Source organism: Peromyscus eremicus, chromosome 9, assembly GCF_949786415.1.
Source record: "Peromyscus eremicus chromosome 9, PerEre_H2_v1, whole genome shotgun sequence".
Taxonomy (NCBI): domain Eukaryota; kingdom Metazoa; phylum Chordata; class Mammalia; order Rodentia; family Cricetidae; genus Peromyscus; species Peromyscus eremicus.
The window spans coordinates 103,760,669-103,775,296 of NC_081425.1; positions in this window are offsets into that span (position 1 = coordinate 103,760,669).

The following is a 14,628-nucleotide window of genomic DNA, read 5'->3' on the forward strand; positions in this document are numbered from 1 at the left end:
AAGCCTGTCCCTTTATGATTGGACATTTAGGAATCTCAGTCAATACTGGAGTGATCATAATTTTCATATGCAATGTGACATGCCATACATGGTCTGTAATCCCAGCCAACTAAAGGCTGAGTGTCTTCCACTAAAAGGGCCGAGTTAGCACTGGGAGAGTAAGCCTTGTCTGAGGCCTAAAGCCTAAATGGAATGTGGATGATTGCTTCAAGAAAGGAAAAATAGGGACTGGAGAGATGTCTCAAAAATTAAGTGTGCATACTGCTCCGGAAGAGAAGCTCAGTTCCCAGTATTCGCATCAAGCAGATCACAACCCTCCTATAACTCCAGCTCCAGAGAATCTGATGCCCTCCTCTAGCCTATGTTTGAACTTCCACCCACATGCACATATACATAACTTAAAAATTAAAAGTAAACAATAAAAACAAGAAAGGAAAATGCACAAGAATTTGACCATTGAAAATGCACTAAAACCGGCTCTGGAAGCACAGCTGTCTCTCCTGTGACTCATTTTGTCTCTGTTGTGAGACACCTTGGTTCTCTGTCTTCATGTCCACTCACACATGACTTCCTAGACTCCTAGTTTCTTCCAACTCAATATTCTGTAACTCTTTCCATTTCTATACCATCTATCATCTGCCTGTCATCTACTTATCACCTATCACCTGTCTGTCTGTTTAGCTATCCTTCTACCAATCCTTTAAAAATCAGGGCTATATTAGTATTTGTTTTACACTCAAAAGCAGGACAGTGTAAATATCTAGCTAGCTAGATATATTTCTAGCTATCATCTGTCAATTATCTATGATCTATTTTTTATCAATGGATAGCAAGATCCTGACAGGCCAAGGGTTTCCTATCTAGTGTAGAGACTCCATAGGGCAAATTCCTTCAAAGCCACTCAGAAGTAACTTGAACAGCCACTGGTCACCTGCTCCATCTTGAGAGCCAGACCCTGTCTCTGAGCAGCCATTCTGCTGGGGTTGCTTAGTAGATTATACAGTAGCAGGTATGGAAACCATCTTGAAAGCAGTTCCTTGTTGCTGCTTGCTCCAAGGAGACATTTATGATTCATGCCCCATCTGTGGGAAAGCATCTAGGAGAACCCTGAATCTCGGTACTTGTGAGCATGCATGTGCAATAACAGTGGGCCAAGTGCTGATGCCCTAAAACCCCATGTTTACGTTGCTGATCCCATAATTTATGGAACTGAAATCTTCGACTTGCACACATTCTAATGTATGTATAATTCTGTCTTCTTTTCTGAAAGTCCTGTTTTTACTTTGTGGTTAACAGATTGAATCTTGCAAAAATGACCTTAAAAGGAATATAAAGGACACTCTGAATATGCATGGAAAAAATCTTTAATATATCACATGACCTCTCCTGCTGCAGAAGAAGCCATTCAGGTTTCTTTCTCTACTCGCTTGGTGGTCTAAGGATACCCATGACTGCATCTCATTCCTAAACAGCTCTCTGCTATTTCCTCTGTTCCTAAATTGAATTGCAAAGGGATAAGATATACAACTTTTGTGCCAAATTTAATTCTCCCATTGTGGCACTGTTTGGTTTGAGGTAAACATAACTTTATTCACAATATTTGTGATGAATATCCCAAATATAAGGCAGGATGCAAGATCACCAGGCAGGCAGAATGTGATTCAGTCACTTGCATTTTCTATCAGGAACAGTAGTAAAAGTAATTGAGAGGATTTGTGCTAAGCTGAGCATTTTTGCTTAAAAACAGGTATTTTCTAGAAGCACTGGTGAAATACTAAGTGGTGTTACCTAGAACCAATGTATTAAATAAATAGAGAGGTTTAAGCTATGGCACATCAGGAAATAACCACTATGCCTATCATGTCTGTCTATGGTCAGTCTACAGGTTCTAAATCAGCCATAGAAAGGAAAGAAAAATGTCTGTTTTACATTTGAAATTTATTCTTTTTTAGTTCCTGTTTCTTTATTGTTGTTGTTACTCACACCAACCATGGAGCCACTAAATTGCAGTTAAGGGGAGTGACTAGTGTTTTCTCTAAAAACCAACCTGTTTTGTTGTTTGGATTACATTTGAAAGCAGCACAATGTAAACAGTTCTCTCCAGGTGGAGGGGCGGGATCCTCCTCTCAAAGCAGGCCCTGCTAAGAGTCCTCTCTCCAGGCTGTACTCCTCAAGTAAACACACAGTTAGGGGTGTATATTCAGTGTCATTGCAAGTGCATGACTAAGACAAGCCACATCTATCACTGCTATCTATCATCTGCCTGTCTTTTATTTATCATCTGTCAATAATCCCTTTATTATCTACTATCTATCATCTGTCATCTATAGATCATATATCTATCACCTAACCATATATCAGTCATCTGTTTTTTATTTATTATCTGTGATTTCTCTATCTATCTGTCTATCTATCTATCTATCTATCTATCTATCTATAATATCTATCTATCATGTATATGTAGAGGGTGTTTGACATAGCCCATTTGCAGACCCATGACAGCAGATCAATTCCTCTTTGTTCAGTTCAATATGGAGCCAATACTTTCTCTCCTTTGCTATATAGGGTTAAAAATTCTGACATCTGTTGACCAAACCTTATTTTAGCTAGCATCTTGAGTGAAACTTCTTCTTATCATTATTCTTTAAGTCGCTTTACATCTAGAATCTAGAACTAAGGATATGAAATCTAGCCAAGGAATCAATTTTATACCTAGCAAAATTGATATAGACTGTTTCAGAACATATAGATTTAAAAAATTCACTTAGCATGTACCATTTTTCATAAAAAGATAATAAAATTCTTTTAAAAAAGGAAAAAAAACTATTCAAATGATGAAGAAATAGAAAAAAAAAAGATGAAGACATGAAACCTGGGAACATCAGTGGAAGAAAAAAGCCTTATCTGGAAATCCACAGGAGATAAAAAAAAACAGCCTGTCAGCTCTGCAAGAGTAATGTCTTTAACTGTGGACCTCTTTTATCCTATGATGTCTTCTAAACTGTTTGTCACAAAGTTAGAGAAAAGTCTACTCATAAAAAAAAGTGTGTAAACAAAGCCACAGGATCAACTTAACTCATAAAAAAACAAAACAAAAAACAAAAAAAACCTGTAAAGCTTTCCCAGAAAGGATCTATGAATGTAGTACATCACGTGAAGACTGTCTTGCCATTGTAATAGAGGCATAATGTAAATGATGAAATGATTTTCACTTTTAAAGCTATGAAGTTAACTTGGGAGTAATAATAGGGAGGTCTTATGTGTAGGAGAGAGCTGCACCACACAAACAGTGATAACCTATAGATAAGAAAATTTTATAAAACTATGAAAAAAGACTTTAAGTTGATTTTCTATAAATATCGACACAACTAATGACAAAAAGCCCTGTGAGAATGGTTTCAAGTTGTGGTTTCCAAGGGAAACATTAAGGACGTAGACAGGTTCAGAGCAGCTCTAGCATGTAAGACAAGAGTCAGACAACCTCCATCCTGGGGCCGAGTCAGAGGGCCAGCCTGCCGTCGTGATAAACCATGCTGTACAGAACACAGCAATGCTTATTCAGTGATGGCTTGTGTGAGGCTGCCTCATCCACAGCAGAGGTGAGCATCTATAGAATTCCTGCCCTGGCTCATTCCACAAGTTTGTCACCTTCTCCTTGGGTGCAGTGGCATCTCTAATGGCCTTGTGAAAATGGGGGCCATGGACTGACCTAGAGGTTCTGATTTGCTGGGCCTCAGTTGGGCCTGAGACATTGTCAGGTTTTTCATTTTTGTTTTAATTGAAAATATATTTGGGTTTTGGTTTATCTTCTCCAACTCCTCTCATATCCTCCCTATTTCCCTATGTATCCAAATCCACACCCTTTCACCCTCTCTTTAGGATACAAATAGGCATATAGTAATAATAACAATAAAATAAAATTAGATAAGAACAACAGCAGCAAAGGAATAGGAAAAAAACAAACAGAGGAAAAAGAGCCAAAGAAAAAGCCCAAGACACACAAGTAGACACAGAGACACATACATTTGCACACACAGAAATCCCATAGAGATACAAAACCAGAAGCCATAGTATATACATGAAGAACATGTAAAGAAAAAAGAAAATGCCCTGACAAAGCCTTATGAGATAAAGAAACATCCACAAATGCCCATGAGTTTGTTTTGTGTTGGCCATCTGCCAAGCATGGGGTCTGTCCTTAAGAATAGTTTGTTTCCCCAGTGACAATCCAATGGGGAAAAACTGATTTTTCATTTATGAGAAGTTATCAGTTGCTACTGGGTTAGGGATGAGGGCTTATGTCCACTCCCCTCTAAGTTAGAACTCAGTCAGGGCCAGACCTGTGCAGCCCCTGTGCATGCTGCCACAAGTATCTGTGGAGTTCATGTGTTCATCGGTCCCGCTCTGCTTAGAAGGCCTTGATTTTTTAGTTTTCTCCATTCCCACTGGCTCTGCTTCCTGCCTCCTCTTCTGCAGGGTTTCTTGAGCCTAAGGGGAGGGACTTGATAGAGTCATCCCATTTAGGACTGAGTGTTCCAAGGTCTCTCACTCTCCAGCTGTGAGTCTCTGTATCAGATCCTGTCTACTACAGGAAGAGCTTCTCCGATGATGGCTGAGTGAGACACTGATCTATGCATATACCAGAAAGTTGTTGGGAGTCATTTTATTGCTAAGTTTCTCTAGCAGAACTCAAGCGTTTCATTTTGCCCTGGGTTCCTGAGGTTCTTGACCAGCTCAGTGGTATCAGGGACTGGATCCATCTCACAGAGTGAGGTTTGTGCTACTCATGCACTAGCACGCTGTACAGAGGTCACCACTGTGGATCAGAGAGTTTGTAGGTGGGTTGCTGTTTCCCTTTCTCCTCTGGCAGCATGCCATGTTCCTTCCAGTAACAGGAACACTAGTCAGTACAGGGAGGCTCTAGGTAGGCGCAAGCCCAACATCTCGGTGTTCCATGAGTTGTGTAGGTGTGGTCTTCAGCAGTAGGACCTTGTCATCAGTTTGTGGAGGGCAAGCATAGCCTTGGCAGTAGCCTGGGTTGTTTGGGGGTTCCTGTGGGGTCCCTTTGTTTATCGGTTTGATTAGATATAACCCATTCCTGGAACTTGAGGCTTCATTTGGTGATGAGATGTCCAGATGGGGCTCTGTCTCGCCTGTTACCCGGTGATTCTGTCTGGATTACCTTTATATATGTATGTAGTTTAGGAAGCTTCTACTATATTAGGTTTTGATATGACCCTTCAAATGACCCTTGGTTTTAGCTGTCTCACCCTATATTCCTTCCTTCATCTCCTTCTTCGCCTCTCCCCCTACCCATTTGATCCTCCTGTTACAGTCCCCTTCCAGTCCATTCATAACTATCTATTCTGTTTCCCCTTCCTAGGATAATTCAATGCCGCCCTCTAGTCCCTTACTTTATACCTAACCTCCGTGGTTATATGGATTGTAGCTTGTTTGTCCAAGACTTGGCAGCTAACATCCACACATAAGTGAAGACGTACCATATTGTCCTTTGGGGAGTTCCCTCACTCAGGATGATTTTTTTTCTAGCTCCATCTGACTTTGTTAGTTTTAACAAATGTTCAGGGGACTGTTAAGACTGCCATCTCAGGGACACACACAGAGAACCATTTGTTAAAGGACCTATCTGATTTTAAAACATCAAGTGTAAATATTGTGTTATAAAATGTGGTTTAAATGGTGGAAAGTCTAAAGTTGGAATTATGAATGCAATTTTTAGTGAAAATGAACATAAAATAAACCTGTGGTAAGAGAAAAGAAACAAGAGATAACTACCATCATTTAAAACAATTTTCAATGTAACAAAAATATTAGTAAGACTGGAGGAAACATACTGCATTCATTAATGTCTTAGCTGAGTCTTCTAAGCTGTCATGAACACCATGACCAAGAGCAACTTAGGGAGAAAAGAGTTTATTTCAGCTTAAGAACCCCATCACAGTCCATCATCCAGGGAAGTCAGGACAGGAAGTGAAGCAGAGGCCATGCAGGGGTGCTGCTTACGGGCTTGCTCAGCCTGCTTTCTCATAGACCCCAGGACCACCTTCTCAGGGAGGCTCCACCCACAACAGCCCGGCCCATCCCACACCAGTCATTAATTAAGAGAAGCCCTACAGGATTGTCTTTAGGCTAGTCTACAGAAGTTTTTTCTCAGTTGTGATTCTGGCCTCTTTGAAACTTCTAACTTGTGTCTAGCTGACAATAAAGAAGCCAGGAAAATTAATAAGAAGTGGTCAAGGGTACAGCGTGAATATTAAGATAGCAATGCCTGCCCACTACACACACACACACACACACACACACACACACACACACACACGCACATGTGCACACACACACACACACACGCACACGCACATGTGCACACACACACACACACACACGCACATGTGCACACACACACACACACATGCACACACACACACACATACACGCATGCGCACACACACACGTCACACAGACTGTAGGTAGACCCGTGTCTCCCTCCCAGCTGGCTTATGGAAGACACACTGCAGGAGAACAGTTTACATTGGAAAATAAAAACTTGACATTATCTTCTTAGTTTTAAAAAAATATTTCTAAAATGTTGTTTGGTTACTATGTTTTAGCAAAATACTTGTTCTCTGGATATCGGAGTTTGGATTTTCATTTACTACGCGCCCCCCCACCCCACCCCCTTTTCTCCTGGCTCTTTCATGGATGATAAAATTGATGCCGCAGAAGCTCCTGGGTGGTGGACGTGAGACCTCTCGGCCCATCTCATTTTCCCCTCCTCATCCTGTTCATCTGTGCTTTGCCTCAGGTGGGAAAGGAAGAGCCCAGATGAGCCCAGACTGAACTCAGGCATGAAGGGAAAGGGCTTGCTAATACCGGTGACCAGCTTTGTCTCCACAAGCCTGAAACAAAGGACATTTGCTTCCTGGAATCCCTTATTCTGTCACACATGTAGACAGGGGCAACTTCCCACACAGTCCACCAACAAACAGGACTTTTCCAACCAGAATTGTTTCCTTTCCCCCTTATTAGCATAAATTATTCTGCTGTTGGCCCTGTTTCATCTATTTATTTATTTATTTATTTATTTATTTATTTATTTATTTATTTATTTATTTATTTATTTATTCATTCTTCAAGATTTCGAGCATGCTAAACAGGCAGACAAGATGTTGGCAATCTTTAGGATTTGAAAGCAAGGAGAAAGGGGAGATTATTGTGGGTAGCTACAGTCCCCGGTTGGTATATATATATATTAAAAAAAAAAAAAAGACAGCTTTAAAAATCAGAGAATTGTGCCCTGCGGGGCGAGTTTGCTAAACTGTCAGCTCTCACAGTTAATGAGCTAGTTTGTCAGATGGAGAGAGAAAAGACCATTGTAACAATGCTGAGCTTTGTGTGGGATTTCAAAACCAGATTGACTGGGAATGCAGCAAATACTAAACGGCATTGTTTTATTTTCTAATTAATTTGCCTCAAACTACAAAACAAAAGTACTAAATACGTGGAATGGAGTATGCTTTTGAGATGAGAAAACACCCAAAGCATTTACCTCTGCTGAAGTAATGTGCATCCCACTCTGTTTCTTTTCATGCGGCTTGAGATTTCAAGAGATAGTGATGTTTTCAGTGAGGTATCGTTCTAGGGCTACTGTTCACAAACCGAATGGAAACACCACCTCCTCTTTAGAGTGCAGAGTGTGCTAGAGAACCTGGACTTTCCCTGTGGACAGCGGTCCTTTCAATACCCAGGGGCCAAGGACTGAAGGAAGGCTCAGGTGGACGGCATCTGAGCGAGGACAGAGCTAATGTCACACCCACACATGGAGTCTCTCCTCTGTGGGTGGCAACTGATGTGACACATGACCTGCTAGGTGTGCAAGCTCTGCCCAGGGCAGAGGAAATGGCACTGTTCAAACCCGTTTTAAGTTCTGCCTCTGCCACAGATGTGTGATGTGGGGGAAGATGTTTAAAGCCATGGAGACTCAGCAGCTTGTCCAAAAAGTAGAGCTGGTCCCTGCAGCCCTGTGAGACTTCTCAGAGGCTCAAAGCTATGAGCTTATTTTACCTCAGGGGCCTGTCGTGTGGTGAAGACACAGAGGTTATATTGGGACATCTTAGGGCCCATGAGTGCTCAGGAAGGTATATGAGTAATGGTTTCCCTTCATCCACACCCATCTTTCTCTTCTTCAATTATCTGACCCAAATTTACATCATAATATTTTTCTCTTCAAGGCTGCTATGATGCATTCTCCTTCATCTCCAGCCCAAAGTCTCTTTTCCAGCAAGCTTGTCTTCAGAAGAACATTATTTATTGAGAAATGCATGTTTAAAGTGAATCTTCACCAAGTGTTTACTGTATACCAGACATTGTTCTTCTGTAGAAGATCCCACTTCATCTTGTCTGTGATCCTCTAAAGTAAATTCTATAATTATCCACATTTTACACTTTTTAAAAAGCCCACTATATTGAGAAGTGAGATCATTTCCCCAAAGTCCAGACTCATGATTGAACGTGTGCATCTGGCTCTAGAATCCTTCTCTGTACAACTGAAAAGCTCCCAGAGTCTGAATTCAGAGGTTGTCAACCAGTGGGCTCCAAAGTTTGGAAGATCCTGCTGGATGTGGTTACCATGGTAATGCTAATCGTGTGAAGAACACAGTCAGTACTAAGAACTGAGATGAAACTGCTCCCATCCCCATTCTCAAGGAATCCTAGGTAAAGAATTCATGGAATATGCTTTGTAGAGGCTGAGCAATTGAGCCCCCATTAGGCACATAACTTCCATCAGGACTGTAAATCCCCCATGAGTGCAGGGACCATATAACACATCTCCAGTGTCTACACTCATACCTGACACGTGACAGTTAGTCGAGACTGATGGATGAGTGAGTGGACAGACAGACAGTGGTCCATCATTCACACAGATAGAGGGAGGAAAGGAAATAGTAACGGAATGATTGTTGGAGTGATGGAGGGATGAAGTGATGGGTGGATAAATGAATGGACAGATTGAGTGAGGTAGGAATAGATAGATGGAGAAATGAGTAAATGGCTTGATGATTTATATTAAACAATCCATGTTTAATAGATGAATACAATGTATAGAACTTAGAAGATAGTATAGGCATACATTTTAAAATAATTACATGATAAATTTTTCTATATACATATGTATGAATTTACAAATGCAACCTGTTGAGTCCATTCAATGTTGATTGTACACATGTTTCTAAGGCTGACTCTCCACTTGGTATTGGTTAACCAATTAGGTAGCACATCCCTGGGGAAGACTAATTCTCAGCCTGGGCAATCATTAATTGTTGTAGCTCTTCATCAAGCGGTGGGGCCTTGTGAGGTTTCCCTAACCTCTGTTGGCATGTTAACTAGGTTTTTCGTTGTGCAGTCTTGTTTAGGCAATCACATTGTTGGGATTTCATCTCTGTAGCTCCCCTGTCCTATACAGAAGACACAATCCCTCAGCAGACTTCCTGGTCCTCTTGCTCTCCCAGTCTTTGTGTTCCCTTATTGAAAGTTCCCTGAGCCTTAGATGGAAGGGTTGTTTTAAGTGTTAGGGTTAGGTACAGTATGGTCAGTTCTCTGCATTTTTGAACAGTTGTGGATTTCTGTAATACTCGCTGTCTTAAGCAAAAAGAAGCTTCTCTGCTGAGGAGTGAGGGCTACTCTTCTCTGTATAAGGATACGTATTTAGAATGTACTTGGAAACTATACTGGTTTAGGAAAATGGCAGTAGTGGGTTCTCCCCTAGCTAGTTGGCTATGTTTACAGTTACATTTATGAATTCCCTCCTTTGAGCGAACCTTAAGTCCAATTTTACAGCTGTTGGTTGCTCCCAAGTTATAAATGCTGCTATTGCAACTTTAAGGATATCTTGTCATGTTGATCATCATTGTGGTCTGTAGATGTCACACCTGGGTGAAAGTATTGATTGCTTTTCTCTCTTGACAGCTTGCACAACCCTTTCTGGTACTATGAGAGCTGGTCCTCCAACAGGAGGCTTGCAAGACAATTCCAGCTTCATTCTTCCAAATCTTGTGTCTGAAATGTGTGGTGTCTTCAGCAGTGGGAACTTACCTTAAAATTCTGTGAGGCAACCAAAGGCAGTGGCAATTGCCTGTATTTCTTGGAGTCTCTTGAGCTCTCCTAACCAATAACTCAAAAGAAAGTTTCTCGTGTCTGGTGCTGGAGTTTTTGTTGGATAGTCTACGGCTCTCAGGGGAGCATTGTCACCCCTAAGTAGCATTACTTCATATGTAATTTACATAAATATGGATTAATATGACTTCCTGTGGCTTCTTCAAACATCCTTAGTGTTATTTACCTTGGTATTGTTCTTGTGGGCATAATAACAACAAGAAACTGACCTAAAATATCCCGCTGGGTTCCTTAGCGTTCTTCACATTGAAATAGAGCTTTCTCTTGCAGCTGTATTTTCCTGTCGGTGTGCTATTCCAAATGGCCACAGTGAAATCCAAAGTTGTTCCTGAACAGGATGTGCAAGCTTGGTGGCACATAGGCTAGGCTGCATCACACAAGCAATTTCCCTAAAGAGCAAGATTTTATTCATTCAGCAAATGCTTACCAGGTGCCTGTTCATGCTCAGGTGCTCTTCTAAGGGCTTGAAGCATAGATGCCAACAGGACAAACACTGTGAGCATGGGGACAGGAAAACAAATGCTTTCACGTGGCCATGGAGAAGCATGAGGCAAGGAGAGGTGGACTATAGGGAACAGAGTTCAGAAAGGAGCTTGTAGTTTAATAAAAGAGGATCAGTCATGATAAAATTATATGTAGATGTTTTAGCTTATACTATAGTGCTTGAATTTGAGAAAAATCAAAACCACAAAATAGTAAGTGTATGGGACCAAGAAGGAATTTGGAGATCTGAATTATTAATAATTTTTGTACAATAATTTGATAAAGTGAGAAATATCTTAGATTTGTGATGCATCGGTTGTTTCTTACAGGATTAACAGCCCTGGAATCTGAAGGTCCCTGGTGCCACTGAACCCTAAGCTGAGCAGCTGGCCAGCATCAGCCCCTTCCTGTCATCAACAAAGCAAAATGGAAGGCAGAGAGAGCCTTCTGGGAGGAAGCCAGACCAGCAGGTGAACCCTCCTGCTTTGGCCAGGACCTTGTTCAGCCTCATTTTGCCCACGTCTGCCTCTTGTGTGTGGTTTGGGACCTGTAGTGATGTGTGCCCGCCCTGGAGCACCCGTCCTTCAGTGAAGCTTGAAGCATGAGCACCAGCAGCCACGCATGCCCAGTCCCGGCAGTGCGTGGACACATGACTCACTACCCAGCGGCACCCTACCCAATTCTGTTCCCACCTGTCATCGGAGGACTCTCCCTGCCTCCACTCCACGGTCTCCATGGCCACCCACCTCCTAGTGGATGCAGCACTCCCTCACCAGCCAGTAAGTACTGAGGGCCTTCGCCCTGGCTAAGTCAGAACAGTCTGGTAAACAGGCTCCTTTCCGTTATGTTAGTTTCTCTTGGTCTAGAATTCTACCGGAAATTCGGTGGGAAGAAATAGGTGCAGTGATGATGAAATGTAATGTGACCTAAAAGGTGAACTTTAGGATTTGATGTATGCTAAGCAGCTAAGCCACTTGCCACTTTTTATCAAGGCACAACGGTGGTCAGCAGATGAGGCTGAGGTCCCTGAAGAAACTGACTTGTAGAACGTGCACTTCGAACTGAGAAATGGGACTGTAAAGGCCACTGGTTCTCCTGAAGCTAGAGTCTAACTCATGTGATTTTCCCTTGGGTATTGTGTTACCGATGCTACCTGTCAACTCTAGTCACATGGTTTGCTGGGTCCCTTACTACTTCGGGTTCTGTGCTGAGTTGCTTCTAACCCAAGATCATTTCTTGACTGATGTATAAAAAGTGCTATGAGAAAGGAAAAAGATTCTGAGAATTCTTCAAGCCTATAGAAAGTATTCAGCCGGGCGGTGGTGGCACACGCCTTTAATCCCAGCACTCGGGAGGCAGAGCCAGGCGGATCTCTGTGAGTTCGAGGCCAGCCTGGGCTACCAAGTGAGTTCCAGGAGAGGCGCAAAGCTACACAGAGAAACCCTGTCTTGAAAAACCAAAAAAAAAAAAGAAAAAGAAAGTATTCATAGTATATGGTTTTTAAGAGTTCTGTCTGAAGACCGAGCCGTGATATCAATGAGCTTGTCTAACTTTGGGGAAGTGCGTGTAGTTGTTATCTGGAGATGGAAGATATGTTGACTCCTGTGATGTGGCAGACATTAGTGATGTGTTTTTCTATGTTCATTCTTTCTAAGAATCAGCTAGAGCTCAGTGTAGCCCCTCTCTCTTGGTGCTTCATGTCCTGCTGCTCCTGTGAAAATCCCTCCAAATACTGGTTTGTCTCTAAAAAGTTCATTATTTGAAGTACTGCCTTAACTTTGTTTTGTATTTTGTTCATGGTGCTCAACTTTTCCTCCTACCTCCTTCACACACAGGTAGAGGGGAGCTTGTTCCACGTAAAGATTCCTTTAGCATTAGCGATAGGGCCATCAAAATTAGCAGAGGGTTAGTGACAGACAGACAGACAGTTGGGATTTGGTGACATGGATGTGAATCACCATCACAGAGTGATCACGTCCACTAAATTCTGACTTGTTTTCCATCTTGGAATGACCCAATTGTAATTCATCTCCCCTGTGTTTTAGGTTTCTGGCCTTAGCACAGGACCATGAAAGTCTCTGAAATATTTAGTAACCTTCTCTCCGCCTGACACACAGCACATCCTAGCAGGTTTCTGTTCTCACATAGGAAGTGTATTTCATTGATATGACTGAGAAATTAAGAAAATAGGATTTCTATCCTAGGAATATAGCAGATTATACTCCCAGGCTGCCTGAAGCCTCCAAATTGACCAACAACCAATCTCAGCAACTTTGGGTTACTTCTGGTTCTGGTTTTACGGAAAGTTCAGTGTATATATGTCATATGGAGGAGAGCAATTGGTATTGTACATTGATGCACCTTGCTGGACAGGTAGAAAAGTTCAGCATCATGTTCCTCTCCATTTCCCATAGATTCCTTTGGGGTGGACTGTTCTAGAGAGGTAGGCTTGGCTATGGTCAAACCCTGCTTACCTCCTGTTTTTATACATCAAAATTTATTGACATGCAAAACAGTCATGTTTACATACTGCCTAGAGCAGTTTTGGGGCTTAGTAAGACTTTGTAGCCCACGAGTGCCCAAATATTGTTCCCCTTTATGGAAACGGTATACTGACTCTGCTGGGAAGACATGACATGGAAATAGGAGTCAGGCCATTCCAGATCCAACCTTGGCCTTTGCCTATGCCATTCACTTTTCTAAGTCCCCTCGGTCTGCTGGTGGCTCCATTTCTGTCCCTGTATAAGCAGAGCGATGTCGTATCGGAGGCTCCTTTCACCTCATACACTAATAACACACAAGATGCTGTTGCTGTTTGCTTGAGCCACATTGGCACTGCATTTTCTAGAACAAGTTGAATGAGATGCTGGCTGCATCTCAAACCTTTGCTGGATTCAACCTTTGAGGGGATTACCATTAGGTTTGAAGATTTCTTTGTTTTGTTTTGTCTTCAGAAGGCCTGTAGGAAGGTACTGAGTGGCTGAAGCCTGAAAAGTAGCCAGAGTAAGGGCAGAGAAAGGAGATTCAGGCTGGAATCCCCAAATCTGGCTTCCTTCTTGCTCCTATCAATGACTTGTTCCATTTTTTTTTACTACAGTCAAATCAAGTGAAGTTGCATAAGTGAAATTCATTAAGACATTTTTATGTGTTTGAGTGATTGCCTGCATGTATGCATTTACACAACATGCATGCATGCACCCATGGAAGCCAGTAATGGATGAATCATGAGCAATGGATCCTCTGTAACTGGAGTCTTAGAAGGTTATGAGCCATCCTGTGGATGCTGGGAACTGAATCCAGGTCCTCTATAAGAGTAACAGATTTTCTTAACCACTGAGCCATCTCTCCAGCCTCAATGAAACTCATTAATAGGAGCTGCTGTTAAGACAGAGTCTATGAACTGGTCATCAAAGAGAGAATTCTTTCCAAGCCCTTGGGAGACAGAGATAGTCAGATCTCTGTGAGTCTGAGGCAAGTAACCTGGTATAAATAAGTGAGTCCCAAACCAGCTAGGGCTACATAGTGAGATCCTGTCTCCCAGAGAGGAAGGGGGAGCAGAGAGAGATGGGGAGGGGGAGGGAAGAGAGAGACGGGGAGAGGAAGGAAGAAGGGAAGTATAAAATTCTGGGCCTTGGGTCCCAAAAGAAGACTGAGATCTTAGGAGGTACCCACCGACTTTCCTCTGGCTAAAAAACAAGCAAAAGTTTTATTTATGTCTTAAAATTAGTAGAAGTGATATCCAAGGGCCATGAATTCTCAATACGTAGCAACACACATACTTGGGTGGCAGAGCAGTGAATATAGAGCAGAATGGAGTGAGCGGTAGGCGGCTGCTGCATGGGTGCTGACGGTGGATGATGGAACTTCTGATGCATGTCCCTGATACTCGGTTTACATCTGTGTCTGCTGCTCAGCTAGATAGAGAACAGTCCCCTGCTCCAGAAATGAGGTTCT